The sequence below is a fragment of the Mastomys coucha genome, unplaced genomic scaffold (assembly GCF_008632895.1).
Source record: "Mastomys coucha isolate ucsf_1 unplaced genomic scaffold, UCSF_Mcou_1 pScaffold15, whole genome shotgun sequence".
Lineage (NCBI taxonomy): Eukaryota > Metazoa > Chordata > Mammalia > Rodentia > Muridae > Mastomys > Mastomys coucha.
The window spans coordinates 100,751,269-100,768,066 of NW_022196897.1; the positions used below are offsets into that span (position 1 = coordinate 100,751,269).

A 16,798-nucleotide genomic window follows, 5' to 3' on the forward strand; every position below is an offset into this window, starting at 1 on the left:
ACAATTCTCTAAGTTCCTTGTAGAAAATCAGCTAGATCATGAAGAACTTAGCTTTGTTAAATAGCAGTATTGCACATTGGCTGCTTATGAGGTGGAAGAGTCAGTGAATTGGCCCTCTCTGCAGAGAGAGCTTCTGTCTCTGGTCAGTGTGACCATCAATCACCTCAACAGCTGACATCATACTAGTTCAGTGCCTGCTTTCCAAGGCCTCGTATAATCCCTCAAGAATTTAGAATGTTGTTGACTGCCCCCATTTTCATCACTGAAGAAAGAGGCTTTGCAACAGGTGCAGGGGGCTGGGGGGAGGGAGGATACTAATTGTAGGGTGTGCTTAATCTGACCAGCAGGGAGAGCGACTCCAAATTTGGTATCTTAGAGAGCAGAGTGACCTTTTAAAGTCCCAGGATGAGAATTGGCAACAATTGCAACAGGCTAATTATACCCACAAGGAGTTGTGAAGTGCTTTCAAGTTTTCCTGTACACCTAGAAGTTTAGCCATTGGTTTGAAGTCATTAACATATGACAGATGCACTCCCTTCCCTGGGTTTTTGCGATAAGACTTGATTACAGAAGTGGGAATTTGACCACAGCTTACATATCCCTTGCTTCAGTAGCTTGCTTATAGACAAGCAGGGTGGGTGTTTTGCTTTGGGTTTTGTTTTTTTGGTTTTTTGTTTTTGTTTGTTTTTGGCTGTTATCTAACCCAGTGCCACAGTTCAGGCAATCTCTTTTCTTTCTGCAGACATGAGGTGACAGCAGATAACCTTGATGCTGATTTTCCCAAAGCATATCACACACGAACACTGTTAAATGCCCTTCGTATATAAACCCATAGTATATTACACATACATTTCCTGTATTCATAATTGCACCTTATGTGAGCTCGGATACTTCTTTTTCCATTTACGTGATTTTAGATACAGCAGCTTCAGTGTAGTTTCTGGGTTGGATTTATTTGTTTATTTGTTGTCCTGGTGTGTGTGTGTTTCTGAGGGTCCAGCCCCAGGCCCCTGCATGTCAGGCAAGGGTTCAGCCAATTCTGGTTGTTTCCTATGAAAAGGTACACACATTGCTTTTTTTTTTTTTTTTTTGGCTTAGATGATAATTGAATATGTAACTTCTATGTTTGCATAGATTTGACCAGTCTTTGAAGTTGTCGAGAGCAGAGAAATTTAATTTGAGTCCTCTCCTCTGAATCCCTGGGCTGACATGCTGTTGCTGAATAAGGAGTAAATGGTATAGGTGATCACGTGTAGAAGAGTGGATATCAAGCACCAAGGGGTCTTATGGGGTAGCTCCAGGACTACAGCACTTACCTGAAATTGCTTTTCGTTACCTGATTGAAAATCACCCAGAATAAGCCATTTAGGATTTGAGAGAAAAGGCTTCTTATGGGTGAGAACAGTCTCTCGTAATTTAATTTCCCTTCTTGATATCTTTGTATATACCTCAGTATGATTTTGTTTCACAGTGGACTTTCTTAACACACACTGAAATATTACTTCCAACTCTTTTCTGTTGGGTTAAAATCTGTTTATAGGAGTCATGCTTCCCTTAAGCTCTGGGGTATAATGCAGATTTTGTCCTCCCAGAGGGCATACTCATGTTTAGTTGTGTTCCCATCAATTACCACCAAGGCCTTTTTGTGCAATTAGGGGGGTGGTTAATTTACTGTAAGTAAAGTTGCTACCTGTCTAGGGATTAAGTGAACCAGGTTGGAAGTCACAGACTTTTGAGTTTGGTTTCAAAGCAGGAGTTAATCTCTTAACTCTACACTGCTTTTTTGTAGCAGAGTCTGGGTTAATTTGTGATCTTGGTGACGGCAGATGTTTTCTTAGTTCTGATTCTCAAGGCTGTGTAAATTATGTTGGATAAAATGATAAGTGTCATTGGAAAATCCTGAGCAACAGATGCATTTGTGCTTGGTACCATTGGCAGTGAACTGGAAGGGTCTTCTGCTGTCTCCATTGTTCACTGTCAGTACTCAGATGACTGGAAACTATGGCCAGGAGTGTGTTCGGTTGATAGCTGATACCTCAGGGAAATAAACTCTGCAAGAAAATTAATGCTGTACCTCACAGAATATAAAGATGTAATTTTACAATATTGTTAAAGTTAGCTATGGAGAATAGCAAGTTCACTAAAGAGTATTCGTTGTTAAAAGGGTTTTCAGTGTAGTATGTGCCATGAAGTGTCTTACTTCATGTGATCCCAATGTGAGTGGGAGTACATTCCATCTGGATCTTCATTTCTCTGGAAAAAAAGGGGCTGAAGGATCACAACCAACTCCTTTGAGATTAATTGGTCTTCCCTTATTTTTATTTTATTTTACTTTATTTTATTTGTAGGTAATATATTGGTTTCTAATTTTTACTTTTAGTTTTTGAGTTTTACTGTGTATTCCTGGCTGGCTTGTAGACCAGGCTGGCTTGGAACTCACAGAAATCTGCTTGCATCTGCCTCCTGAGTGCTGGGATTAAAGGCATGCACCATCCTACCTGGCTAAAGTTTTTATTATTTAGCATGTTTTTATAAATTGTTTTTTGTTATTTTAGACATGTTAAATATTAAATACTTGCCAAGCAATTTCTTGAATATAATTTAAAGAGTTAGTTTAGTGTTTTATTTTTAATTTTACCTTTTAAAATTATGCATATAAATATATCTTGATCATGTCATCTAAACTAAATGATATTTTCATATGAATTGTTAGTAAATTGCTATAATAAAGACATACAGATCAAAAAAGCATGATCTTGAAAAATAATTGAAATTTTACTTAAGCCAGGGCTCATCAACCCGAAAGGAGAAAACCTGAACTGAGTTCCACTGTTTTAAAAGTGTGAGCTGTCACATGTGGTTGTGAGTGGACCCTACCTAGAAGGTGAGCATTGGGTAGAGTCCCATCTCTGTCCCAGGCCACATGTCTAAGAATTCAGAAAGGCCAGGAGGTCTGGCCCTTGCCTCTGTTTTACTCCAGTGTTCATGCCATGGACCTGGGCACGTTGCTTCCTCTCTTGGAGTTTTTCATTTGTCTGTGTGAAGAATGCTTTCCTCCTTTTATTTGAGGGTAGAGATCACAAGCAATCCTTGAAAACTTTCCAGAGGCTTTAGTGCCATGGTGATGCCCTGCCAGTCTGGAGGCTGGCATCCCCCCAGAGCTCTGAAAGGAAGTTTTCTACAGAAGGAAGTTAAATAAGTGAAATGGAAACTTCTTCATCTTACGTCTGACTCAGTTTAGAACTGTGACTTTTCTGAGAAGGATGGGCACCTGGGCCTTCCCTGGCTGAGTATTATGTCAGGTGACTCAAAGACTCAGATATGTTGCTGTGTAGTTTCTAAGTACTTCTAAAAAAAACAGGTCATAAGCATTAGGTAATGTGGGAAACTTGCCGTTGGAAAGCAGGTCTTTGCATTGAAGACAAAGTAGGTGACAACTGCCTTGGAGCACAAGTGTAATTGCTTGGTGAAATGATACTTGATGTAAATAAGGGATGCCCGGATAGCCACTTGGAATTGTGTTGTGAAGAGGCATCTAAGTGCTTGCTCTTCTGTTGTTTTACTTCTTTTAAGTGACTTAAGCAAGGTAAACTCTGTATGAATCGTTTCAACTATGTAATGTAAACAGTATGAATGTGTGGTTCTCTAGGCCCTTTAAATGCCTGCAGTTAGTGATTCATCTCCTTTGGATGACTAATAAGATACTGGCTTTTGTGCTATTTACTTTAGGAAGAAAGGAATAGCTTTCTTTCACGTTTTTTTTTTTAACCACACTCAATATTTAATTTGGATTGATGCACATGTAAATCTGGGTGTGGGTTGTGTGCACTTGCCTGTACTTTATGTGTAGGGAGAGTCAGAACATATGAAGTCTAGATTTTAGTTAGATTTTTATCTTGTATTAGGCAAAGATATCTGCCTTTTTTTTTTTTTATGGCCACTCCCTCAAGAAATTAAATGTCCACAAAATTGGTGACCTGTTTTTAAGAGGACTTGTAACATCTTTCTACATGAGAAATCATTCCAGCAGTACCTAATATTGGCAATTTTCTTCTGTCTGCTTTTAGAACTTATTGGCCAACCAGGTCAGACATTATTAAAGTTCAAAGGGCCCAGAGGGAAAAGTAATGGTTTTGTGCTACTATGAATTTTAAATGTTGCCATTTTCTCCTGTTACAGCATCATCTGTTCTCACATGCCACTAAAAATGTATAGAAGTTTTAGACTAAATTCAAGGTCAAGGTTATAAAAGTCAAGATGCTTCTTGCTCATTCTCGTAGGTGTTTGCTGCCCACATTATCAGCATCCCACCGTATAGCAAGCCCCCTTTCACATTTTAAAGAGCTTGCTATGACGATGGCAGGATTTGTTTGCTGGGGCCAGGGTGGTGGTAATTTGCTTACCACTTTGCTGGAAATGCATATACAGCTTTAGTCAGAGAGTCTGTTCTCACCGAACACAACAGATACAGTCTATACTGACATAGACAGACTGGAGTCCTTTAGTTCTGGCATACTGTGTTTGGTACTTAGCAGATGTAATGCTCTCTCATTTTTTTCTCATTTCTGAGGATTCTACTCAGGTCCTTGCATATGCTGGGCAGGCAGGCCACACCCTCAGTGCATAGTACTGTTTGGAAAATACAACTCTTGGGAGGGCACGAACCGCACACATGCACATGGGTCTGTGCTCCAGCACATAAATATTTGTTGGATTACTGAGGGGAATGTGCTGCATTTTAGCAGACTGAATCTCTGTGTTGTAGATCAGAGTGTGACCGGACACCCCCAGGTTCCCAGCATTTCCTAGGCTGTTTCAAAGCACGTGCCTCACTGAAGCTGATAGCTGAGGACTTCTACAGCCTTTCTGTCCGGTTGGCACTTTGCAGCACCTCAGGTCTCTTTCCTGGCTTTGCATTTCTGACTGAGTTAAGAGTCAGATGTGGGTGGCTTTCACTGCCCCCTTACATGTCTCTGGAAACTGTTTACCAAGATTTTGATTTGGGTGAAGTAGCTAACTTGGATACAGAGGGGTAAGATCACAGCACCCTCTTTCAGAGCATCTGTAGTTATAGTCTGGCTATAAGCATCTTTTCACCTACAAAATCTTTTTATCAGTTTCTGATATCTTTTCAAAAAAAGATAGTTGATTGTTATGAACTTTGTGATATTGTTAGCATCTTCTCAAGTGCCAGCGAAGGCCACCTTATACTACTTTTTCCTCCCCTGTTTTCAGTTTGGCCAAAACTTTTGGGCCTTAAAAGTTTTATGGTAGCAAACTGTATGTTATGTTTGCCAAGCTTAAAATCTCATTGTTTGTCATCTCAGTTCGAAAGCTGAGCCTTTTCTACAGTGGCGGCTTCTGCTGTGTGCTCACATGCAGTCGTCATGAGTGTTTATTTTCTGATTGGGAGTGGAAAGACTTCTTTGTTTTCTCATAAAATAGATGTGTTTTTATTTTGAGGCTGTATGAATGGTAAAGAGGAAGAAGATCATTCTTTATTAAGTCATCACTGTGAGAGTTAACTGTGAACAAGCCAGACGTAAAGTAAAAGACGTTGCTTTAAGGGACAAGTATCTAATGGAAAAACAGATGAAGAAAAAAAAATAGTTTGAAATTGAAATTTACCCCCAGCCTTGTTCATGGCCTCCTTAAATCCCTAATTCTGAAGGGTGTATAAACTCATTATTAAAAAGTTTTTCTTTTACTTTACTATATTGTGTGTTGTGTATTTATGTTTATATGTATGTATATACGTACTTGCCTGAATGCACACACACATGCACTTTGCATATCATGTGTAGTGGTCAGAGGACAACCATAACACAGGAGTTGGTTCTCTCCCTCCACCATGTGGGTCCCAGGGATTGGACTCAGGTGGCCAGACAGGAGTCTTTACTCACTGAGCCATCTCACAAGCCCTCATAAAGTCTTGGGCCAAACCCTTCTGGAGTGTTTCTGGGTCAACTGCACACTTTTATTCTCTCCTATCTCAACATATGAAGAAAAGATTCTGGAATCCCTTGAATGTACATTCTAGAATATTCCAGAAATTTTCTGTTTTGCGGGGAAGGGGTTCTTCCTCTGATTTTCTTCCCAGGTCTTTGCATAATTGACATATACTTTACTCAATGCTGTCATTTTGGAAATCCTCAGGTATCCTTTGTATTTTTATTCTAAAGGAAATGCTAAGGATATTTGGATTTTCAGTGTTTCAATTGAGTGTAACATTGGGTGGAAGAATCTAGTGAAGCTATCAATGTAGGGAAATGACAGTGTGGAAAATGCAGGAGAGGGGCATGAGCCCTCCACTTCCTGGGTGGGAATGTGGATGTTGCTGTCTGTGGAGGGTACAGAACAAGGTGAGCTGTAAGGAGCTAGCCCAAGAACCTGGAGTCCCAGCACTGAGTTCTAGACACCACAGTCTTAGACTCTGGTTGTGTGCTGTCAGCATTGTCTGTCTTCATTTTCTAACCTGCTTGTAGGACAACCACTGTGATCCATCTATACCGAACATTGCTATAAGAATATAAAGTATATAGAATTTTAATTTATTGTTTTTATTTCTGAAAAAAATACTACTTTTGTAATCTTTTCTAGAAGGTCAGATTCATGTTATCTCTTTGAAACTGCAGGAAGGGTAATACTTGATGTAAAAGTTAGGGAAAGCTTTGATTGGCTAATCAAAGAAATCCATGGTTTTGCTTTGTTTTGTATTTCAAGGGCTTTTAATAGAGTTATTTGGTCTAAGAATTCATGATGAAGTAACATCCTTTGCTGTGCTATATTTAGAGAGGCCATAACTTAGCCTTAGGGTGAAGTTACTTTTTCCATTTTCAGTTGCCATAGTCCATTGAAATGTTAATAAAGTGCTTAGGATTGTATGTGTATAAAACCTGAGAAAAGACGTGATAAAGTCCACTGTTTATTTCTTCCATCATTGTGTCACTTGCTTTTAATCTCTTGTGATTGTGTTTACACTAAGAATTGACTTCCCTATCTTTTCCTAAAGGAAAGAGTTGATATTCAAAGTGTTTTCTTGCAGTTTTTTACTGTTACATATTGGGTGAAGGTAGATGGAACCTAGTTTTCCTCAGTAGAAACCGTAGTGGATTTGATTAGACCTGCCTGTAAACCCTTCTCCTTCTTTGTTCTTTATGTGGTATATAGTAGATTGGGAAAAAACAAAGCAGGTATTTTGCAGGCATGCCGGGATGGGGTCCAAGGGACTGTTCACAGCAACACAGCTAGGGTAGAAGTTTCTATCCTAGGAGGAGTGGTAGGGACAGGTTCTTAGCAATGACAGCTTTCTTCAGTAAGAGCTAGAACACACTTGCACATTTTTCCTCAGTAGCCTATGGGCTACATTTAAATAAATACATGAAAAACCATGGGAGGTTGCTCACGTCTGCAATTATAGCACTCCAGTTTTAGAGGCAGAAGGATCACAGTCATTCTTCCATATATAGAGAATTGAAGTCCAGCCTGGGATACATAAGACCTTCTCTTCAAGCAACAAACTAACAACAGCCAAACACTGAAGTAAATCAGCCAATCAACAAAAAAGAAACAAACAAAAGGAATACAAGGGAGTTGACTGTAAATAGACTTGCAGTGGAACACTGGAATATTTATCCAAAGCTACTAGTGTTCCTCCTGTTCTCTGGCTCTCACAATCTTTCTGTCCCTTTCTCTGTGATGGCCTGTGAGCCAAGTAGAGATGTCACATTTGTAGCTGAACACTCCACAATCTCTTATTTTTTGCATTTTTGACTTTGTAGTTTGACTTGTAGTAGTAGTTTTCACTACTATCCACTGGACAAAGAAACTTGTTTGATGAGGTTTGAGAGCAGCACTAATCTATGGGTATAAAGATATGAATCTGGAGGCAGCTTGACACTGTGTCTATTTAACAAAATAGTAGTAGCAGGTTTACCCCTGGAGCCTATGAGCTCAACCGTGGGTTAATGGCCAGATTGCCCATTAGAAGTTAATGGTAAGACCCTGTTGCTGAGGACACCACACACATTTGTCACAGGACATGGAGAAATGTAGTCAGGACAGAGAAGGAAGCTTCCTCTTGCTGACTACCTCTTGTAGCAGTGGAAAGTGCCATGCCGGGGTGCTGGTGGTGGAAGGGATCATCAACAGTCTTATCCAGCTGTGATGTGTGAACTTGTCTTAATGACCAGTAGGACAAAATATGCCTATGCATGTAATCCTGGCATGAACTATAGAGATCCCCAACCAATGGCTTTCTGGTTGGATTTAAATCTTTAACAAATGGTTGCATTGTCTCCTTTAGATATTGAGGTCATGTGTGTGAGTTCTTGTTTACTTAAAACTATAGTGTCAAGGTAACTTTTTGTCTTTTCTAGTTATAATTATAGCCCAAGCTACATTTATTTACATTAAATAGTTGCATCTACCTTTACTGTTGATAAGTTCAGACCTGCCAAGCAGAACATTTTTCGTTCCTATATTTTTATAGTTCTGAGGATCAAACTTGGGTCCTTATACACACTTAAATAGTTTTGTTTCTCTGAGCTGCCTCCATCTTTCAACTGGTGAATTTGAATGGTGAAAATGTCTGTGTGTAGAATCTCTCCGTTCAAAGTTACATTTGGGATGAGGAGTTGTAAGGCTTAAACTCTAGTCAGGGCTCCGGAGGCTGCTGGATCTGGGGTCCTGAGGGAGTGTTCCTGTGACCTGACATTTTGGTAATGAAATCTCCGAAACCTGTGCTCTGCTTCTTTAGGAACTATCACAAGCTTTCTATTCTTAGTAAATACTCTTTGGCTGAAACTGGATTGAGGAGATTTAAGGACTCCTTTGCAACTGCAGTCCTGTGATATATTGGTGTACTGGTTGTGGAAAGTGATTTGTCATTTGGAGGCAGTGATTAAGAGCTTAGAGCCCAAAGCCAAGCTGCTTGTTTACATTTTGGCTGTGCTCATTTGGATCAAATACTTGACTCCTTCTCAGTTTCTTAAATAATGGCACTATTTTTATTATCACAGTGATGGCTAAGTGAAACAGAACCTGGTTCCTAATGAACTCTACCCATGTTACTATATTCATTACCATTAAGCATCATGGCAGTATGTAGTTCTTGAGTAGACATCTTTTATTGGAATTCAACAGAAATGGGGAAAAGTTAACATACAGGAATGGTCTAGCAAAGTTAACATCGAGCAAAGTCTTTTTGTGTGGTGCAGCCTTGATGACTGAACTCTTTATCTGCTTATCCTCTGCTGTCCTGAACACACATGAGGAAGTAGGGAAAGTATTTCCAGCCGTGTTTTAAAATGGATCTATTGGAGTCAATAGAAGTGTTGAGATACTTGCCAAGAGGGTCTGACTGGGAATCAAGGATAAAAGGCTGTGGTATGATTTAAATTTTTATTTCATAAGGGAAAGCCTTAATGCATCGGAAGACATTCCATTTGTTGTTTTACCATTGCCAGCATTTATTATTAACATGCGTGGCTGTAGAATAATTATAGTCTATATCATGGGGATTTTTTAGAGAAGATTGAAAATCTGCACTTCTTTCAAGGTAATGGAGCAAGGCAAACAGGGCACCGATTGGGGCTTCAGATACTTTGCCTGACCTCCTGATAGCACTGTGGAGGCTTCAGAAGCCCTGCAAAGTCTGGAAGGTGCTTTTCTGTTAATCGCTGCATTTCTTTGTTAAATGAAAAGCAAGAACATTGTAAATTGGGGTTGGATTTGGAAGAGAGCCTAAAAGAAATACTATAAGGCTGCTATTACTATTATGTTAAAATAGCAAAATTTATTTGAGATGAAAATAGTCAAGATGATACTGGTTATATCTGTATATTTAATAAGTTGTAACAATTATGAAAACTGGCCAAATCATATTCATCAACTTTATATGATATCTCTGTAATCTATTAAATTTAGACAGATTAAGAGAGAAATATACATACTATACATAAAAAGAAATATACATACTATACACAAAAAGAGACAGGAGAAACTTAAGTGCTTGTCTTAGTTAGGGTTTCTATTGCTTCAACAAAATATCATGACCAAAAGACAAGTTGGGGAAGAAAGGATTAATTCAGCTCTATCTTGCTGTTCTCCACCAACAGAAGTTAGGATGAGAACTCTAGCAGAACAGGAACTGGGAGGCAGGAGCTGATGCAGAGGACATGGAGGAGTGCTGCTTACTGGCTTGCTCCTCATGTCTTGCTCAGCCTGCTCTCTTACAGAACCAAGGACCACCAGCCCAGGGGTTTCTCCACCCAAAATGGGTTGTACTCTTCCCCACTGATCACTAATTAGGAAAATGCCTTAGAGTGGGATTTCATGGAGGAGTTTTCTCAACTGAGGCTCCTTCCCCTCTCATGAGTCTAGATTGTGTCAAGTTAACATAAAGCCAGCTAGTATAGCAGCTTTAAGCTACTTTGAACTTATTCTGTGAAAAGGATGGAAAGAAACTTTTTTACACATGGATTGACAAAGTTGTGGATACACAACTAAACTCACCTCTGAGGTTCTTTCCCTTATGAGAACAGAGTAGATGCAATGACTGCAATTCTTGAAGAGTTTTGCTAATGGAGCAGTTCTCTTGAGAAGAAAGATGCCCTTACGATATTTAAAGGGTAAGCAAACCTGGGGACTACTAGAAAATCAGATGAAAATGAGAGACATAGAATAGAAGCAGTTGGGGTCCTAAAACCCAGTGTTGGTAACAAAGAGGATGGTGGCTCAAATTGGTTCTCTGTGGATGTACATTCAGAATTAAACTTGAGACAGCCTAGTGCAGCTCTAGAACTTGAAGAACTCATTAGGCCGCTGAAAATATTGGCAGAGGCAGTGATTAATCACCTATCCTCACAGCGTGGCCTATTGTGTAAGGCCGTAGCACTTCATAGTCTTCTCTGCCTACTGTGGTGAAATCCATTAGACTGAGTAATTGAAATCATAGAAACTTAGTTTTTTACACGTTCAGAGGCTGGAAATCTGAGGTTTGGGTGCAAGGGTGGTTCAGTTTTGGTGAGGGCCCTCTTCCAGAGGTGTGCTTGGCGCCTTTCTCCATGGCCTCTTTTCAGTGAGTATGCCTGGGCCCCTTCTTGTTTTGTTTTGTTTTTTTATTTAGCTACCGTTCCAACATGATTTCCTACCCTGAGACTTCATTAAAGTCTGCTTATTTTCCAAGAACCACATCTGAAGGTGCCATTGCACTAGGGATTATGGCTGCAACATGGGAACAGTCCACAGCACCTATTAACCCTTTAGGGGTAGTTGAGGGGAGCCTGTGGGTTGATCCTTTGGGGTCATCTGTGGTCATGACTAGAATCCTGTTTCATTTTATGCAAATTTTGCCATTGGTTTTTAACCTTTCTTTTCTGTTTACCATTATTCTTATCTATGCAAAAATCATAATCATACATTTTAAATCAGATTCCATTGAGCCAAAAATATTCCCCCAAATCACCTTTTTTTTTTCTGTTCCCCTATCCCTAGCACCTAGGAACTCTTGGTCTGCTTTCTGATATATATCTCCCTACCCTAGAATACTATAAAAATTGAATCCTTCCGAATTAGCCTTTTGAGTTTGGCTTCTTCTAATTACAGCCATACATTTGAGACTTACCAATGTATTGTATGCACTATTGCAGAGTACTAGTCTTTGTGTGAAGGTGTAAGTTTACTTATCCTTTCCCTGTGGGTGTCTGTGCTGCTTTCAGTATATAAAAGGGTTACACAGTTCTGTACAGGGCTGTGAAAGCTAGGAGTGTGTCAGACTGGATTGTGTTCAGAGTCACATCACACGTGGCTTTGAAAAGAGTTGAGGAGTTTGGGACTTGATAGATGTTGAGTTAATGAAATAGTGGGTTGAGACTTTGTGGGACACTGGACTGGGTGAATATATTTTCTATGTGGGACAGATGTGAATCTCAGGATCAGGGGGTAGATAATGGCAGCCTAAAAACCAGTTCCCTTAAACGTGAGGTTTTAAATGATGGAACCTGTAAATGTCATTTAGGAGTCTTTACTAATGTAACTTAAGGGTTACATTAATGTAACTTAAGGGTTTTAGTGAAAAAGGAACGTATCCTGAATGATTGTATAAGGTGGGCCCTATATGGAATGAATGAGTCCTTGGAAATGGGAGACAGAGGGAGCTTTTCCACCCCACACATAGAAGACAATGTGAAGCTGGAACATAGAGATTTGAAGATCTTTCTCATGAAAATTGTCCTGACACAACTACTCATTATGGCGTGCAGATAGTCACCAGAGGCTAAACAAGACAGGGAGTGGACTCTTGTCTAGAAAATAAATTTTGGGCTAGTATTATTAATTATAGACTTTGGCTCCCTGAATTATAAGAATGAGTTTCTATTAAGTTTGTGTTAATTTTTCAAGGCATCCAAAAGAAACCAGTGTTTGGCTATGGAATTTTGTTTGTTTATTGTTTTGTCTTTTTTTTTTTTTGCTTTTGTATAAGATTAAAGTTGAAGGGCTGGAAGTGGTAATGAGCTGACTTATCACCAGAAGGCCCTGGGTTTGATTTCATATATGCATGTATGCACACACTTAATATTATATATGCATGTATACACACACCTACACACAAACACACTGGTAAAAGCAAAAATGCTGAAAAAAGTAAAATTAAATCATTTGAGGGCTTTTAAAAAGCAACTGTGTTTAGAAAACCAGTTGTAGTAAATTGGATTTTTTTTTTTTTTTTTTTTTTTTAAGAATGGTAAGGGTAATGTCTAAAAAATCAGGCTTTTGGTGCCATGCTTAGATTCAAGGCTTCTGCTTAAGGAAAGGTGAAATGATGCAATGTAGTACAAACATGGTATTATTGGCTAGTAGGCACTGGACTGGTAAATGACACTCATAACACGAGTTACCTGCTGAAGTGGCTGAACATTATTAGAGCCGTGATTTTTGTCACTAATAAAAGTTAAAACTCATTCTCTATATCCTACATATCCTTTGCAAATGCCTTTCTGAAGGCCAAATTCATGTTAAGAACAAGATCAACTCTGTTTTACTTAACATTAGGCCACCATGATAATAATCTTGTGAACTAAACTCAGGATTGAGTTTGCAGCTGTGAGGAGGTGAGAGAGTAGGGACTTTATAGGTCATCAGACATGCTTGGATCATTTCCTGTGACTGCCTAGTTGAAAGCAGACAGTCCCTTGAAAGGAAAACCAGTACTTGGCAGGTGCGGGTGTAGTTCAGTCAGTAGACTGCTTGCCTAATATGCTCTACGTCCCAAGTTTCATCCCAAGCATGGCACAAAGTAGCACAGTGTTGCACACCTGTAACCACAGCATTTAAGAAGTCGAGGCAGGAGGATCAGGAGTTGAATGTCATCCTCTCCGTCGTGTGTTCAAGGCCTGGTCTACATGAGATCCTGCCTCAAACACATGAAGAAACCAAAAGAACAAACAATTCAATATTTGAATTAGAATTGTGAATTGGACTGATTTCTTGTTTTATTTATTAACATACCCATATACATGCATATAAATGTTCTAAGTCAGCTATTCAGATGAAAATCTAGTTTTTTAAATTAAATACATGGCTTATTCTTACATTAGTAAAATAAGGTAACCTGGGGGGTTCTGTCGTTTCTGAGTGATGTTATTGTGGCATTTTATCTATGAGGTGTTATGTTGTTGGAAAGTAGTACTACATAATCAGTGCTGGATGGTGGGAGCTATTTTCTATTTTCTCATCCTATGGTCTGATTTATTTTATTTCCTAGAAATTAATGGCTCTGGTTCATTGCCTAGAACAAAACTGTTTTTTTTTTTTTTTTTTTTTTTTTTTTGGTTTTTCGAGACAGGGTTTCTCTGTGTTGCCCTGGCTGTCCTGGAACTCACTCTGTAGACCAGGCTGGCCTCGAACTCAGAAATCCGCCTGCCTCTGCCTCCCAAATGCTGGGATTAAAGGCGTGTGCCACCACCACCCAACTAGAACAAAATTTTTAAGATAGGCCTGTATGGAAGGACCAATTTCAGTGTGACTACTGGTCAGTATTAGGACCTAGGCACCATTTTCTGACAAACTGTAGTTAAAGTTGGGACTGAGTGAGGGCAGGGAGGTGGATGAGGCAGCAGACATACAAGTCGGAGACCACTCTGGGTTCCATAGAGACACTTGGCTTCAAATAGCACAAACCATCAGTGTTAAACCTCACTCTCAGAGAAACAGTAGAGTCACAGGATTTCAAGATGGAAATCAATTTTAAGGAAGCCATATTGACAGATTATGAAACAAAGACCACAAAATATTGCCCTTTCTATTTAAATTTTAAATACCTTCTAAATAAAGGCAGTTTCCCTCATTGGTAGTTTTTTTAAAAATATATAGCTCTCCTTTTTTCTTATTATGCTAGGGATGAAACCCAGGAGCTCACATCAGGCAAGTATCTTCCATTGCGTAGTGCTCCAGTGCCAACATGGCAGCTTCTGATGCTCCTTTCTGTTTAGTGTTTGTGGGGTACACAAGGTATCACCAGAGTTTTAGGAAGGTATGATTCTTAAGAGCCGAAAACATTCCTAAATCAAGGAATAATTATACATACTCTAGACAAATAATGACTTGCCCGGTTGTGAGATCATATTACAATTGTGTGTTGATATTGGGAGATAGAGATAATTTTTTTTGTTTTTGTTTATTTTTTGTTTTTTCAAGATAGGGTTTCTCTGTATAGCCCTGGCTGTCCTGGAACTCACTCTGTAGACCAGGCTGACCTCAAACTCAGAAATCTGTCTGCTTCTGCCTCCCAAGTGCTGGGATTAAAGGCGTGCGCTACCACTGCCCAGCTGATAATTTATATTATGGAGCTGCCATAGAGGAAAAAAATAGTTTTGATCTTATACTCATTTTTAATCTTGATTTTCTTGAGATACATACTACAAATTCACCATTCTAAAACAGCACATGATTAATTCATTAGTTTGTAGTTTATTCATATAGTCAAGTAGCCTTTACTATGACCTAATTTTGGAGTGTTTTCTTTCTAAAAAGAAACATCATACTCATTAGTAATACCCTGCCCCCCCTCCTGCCCACAGCTCTGGCAACCACTAATGCACTTTTGGTTCCTGTGGGTTTTCTTATTCTAGACAGTTCATCTAAATGGATCCAGTAGTAACTTGCCTGGCCTTTGTGATCAGAGGTTGTTTGTTTGTTTGACTGTACATTGTTTACAAGATTTACTGTGTTAGAGTAAAGATCAGTACTTAATTTTCTATTGAGATACTCTTTTTTTTGTTTTGTTTTGTTTTGTTTTGTTTTTTCAAGACAAGGTTTCTCTGTGTTAGCCCTGACTGTCCTGGACTCAAGCTCAGAAATCTGCCTGCCTCTGCCTCCCAAGTGCTGGGATTAAAGGCGTGCGCCACCACTGCCTGGCTTGAGATATTCTTATAGAAGGATATACTTCTATATAGTACATCTCAGTTATCCATCATCAAGTGATAGGCCTATGTGTTGTTTCTACCTTGTGTCTATTATGGACAGTGGAGCCTTAAACACTGTGTGTGGGGTTAGGTGAGGACACAGGTTCAGTTTTTGATGTATCTCAAAGGGTACTATTGCAGGGTCTTATTATAATTCTGTTTAATGATTTTTAATTCATTATTATTATTATTATTATTATTTGTAGGGGGTTCACATGTAAGCTTGAGTGCTGTGGAACATAGACATCAGCGGAGTCATTTATTCCCAGGGCTTATTTCTCTCCTTTGTGGGTTCTAGGAATCAACTCAAAGGCCAACAGAGTTTTCTAAAAAATCTGTACCATTTTCAACCCGCTACCTGTATACGAAGATTCTTGTTTCCCTACATTCTGGCCAATCCTTGTTAATGTGCATGGTTTTTCATTACAGTCACTCCAGCCAGTGTGAGTTAGTCCTTTATAGTGGGATTAGTTTGCTTCCCCCAGTGCACTGATCTCTGTGTCTCCTGGGAGATGTGTCTATTCAAGCTCTTGGTGCATCCTAAAATTAAGTCCATGTGTCCATCTCCCCCCCGCCCACCGTGTATTTTCACTAAATATGAATGGGTAGCATAGTAGAAGTTCATTGGCTATGTTTTTTTCCCATTCCAGTATAAATATCTGTTTTCACAGAATGTGGACTATTGATGACTTATAGTTTGAGCTCTTTTTTTCTATAGAATAGACTATTACAACAAATTTTCTGGGAAAGGATTTTTTTTTTTTATAAAACCATAAACCATTGAATGACAGTGTATGATAAAAACCATACTTTTCCAAGGCACAAAATTATTTCCCCATAAAATCTATAATCATACTCAACATATAAAGGCCTACAAATCCTGACATATCAATTTGAATATGTAGCTGTTTGTCACATGAGTTGAGAATCTTCAGCACAGTGCCAGCTGAAAGCTCTAGTCAATATATATATATATATATATTGTAATTGTATAATTGTATATTTATATATATATATAAAATATGGAATCAACAAGGAGTGGTAAGATGTCTCAGCCTGAGGCACAGGCATGAGTTTGGAATGGCCAAAGCATTCCTAGCTCATGTCTTTGCATTTATGAAACAAAAATATGAAAGAAATAGGGATTAAAAGCAAAGTTGTGGGAAAGGAAGTGGATGGTCAATTTGATTGAGAGATCTCTGACCAAATGGAAGAAAATCTGTATTAGTAACTATAATTAAGATCAGGGTTGCTCGAACCAACACCCCTATCCCCGTACATTTCTGTGTATGTTTATATGTTGGGAGCACTGCAAGATGAACTTTCAGCTGGAC

At 39.0% G+C, this 16,798-nt stretch overlaps 1 protein-coding gene and 1 long non-coding RNA gene across 3 annotated transcripts in view; one reads left to right on the top strand and one right to left on the bottom strand.

Annotated features, from left to right (window-relative positions):
* CUNH15orf41 (chromosome unknown C15orf41 homolog) overlaps positions 1-16,798 on the top strand; it is a 196,482-nt gene that overhangs the window by 24,691 nt on the left and 154,993 nt on the right. The window lies entirely within an intron of this gene.
* The window catches only part of LOC116090671, a 131,772-nt gene that overhangs the window by 4,931 nt on the left and 110,043 nt on the right, over positions 1-16,798 (bottom strand). The window contains exon 3 of the long non-coding RNA XR_004118775.1: positions 10,516-10,594. This is a non-coding gene — a long non-coding RNA (uncharacterized LOC116090671). The remainder of the gene's footprint in view (positions 1-10,515; positions 10,595-16,798) is intronic.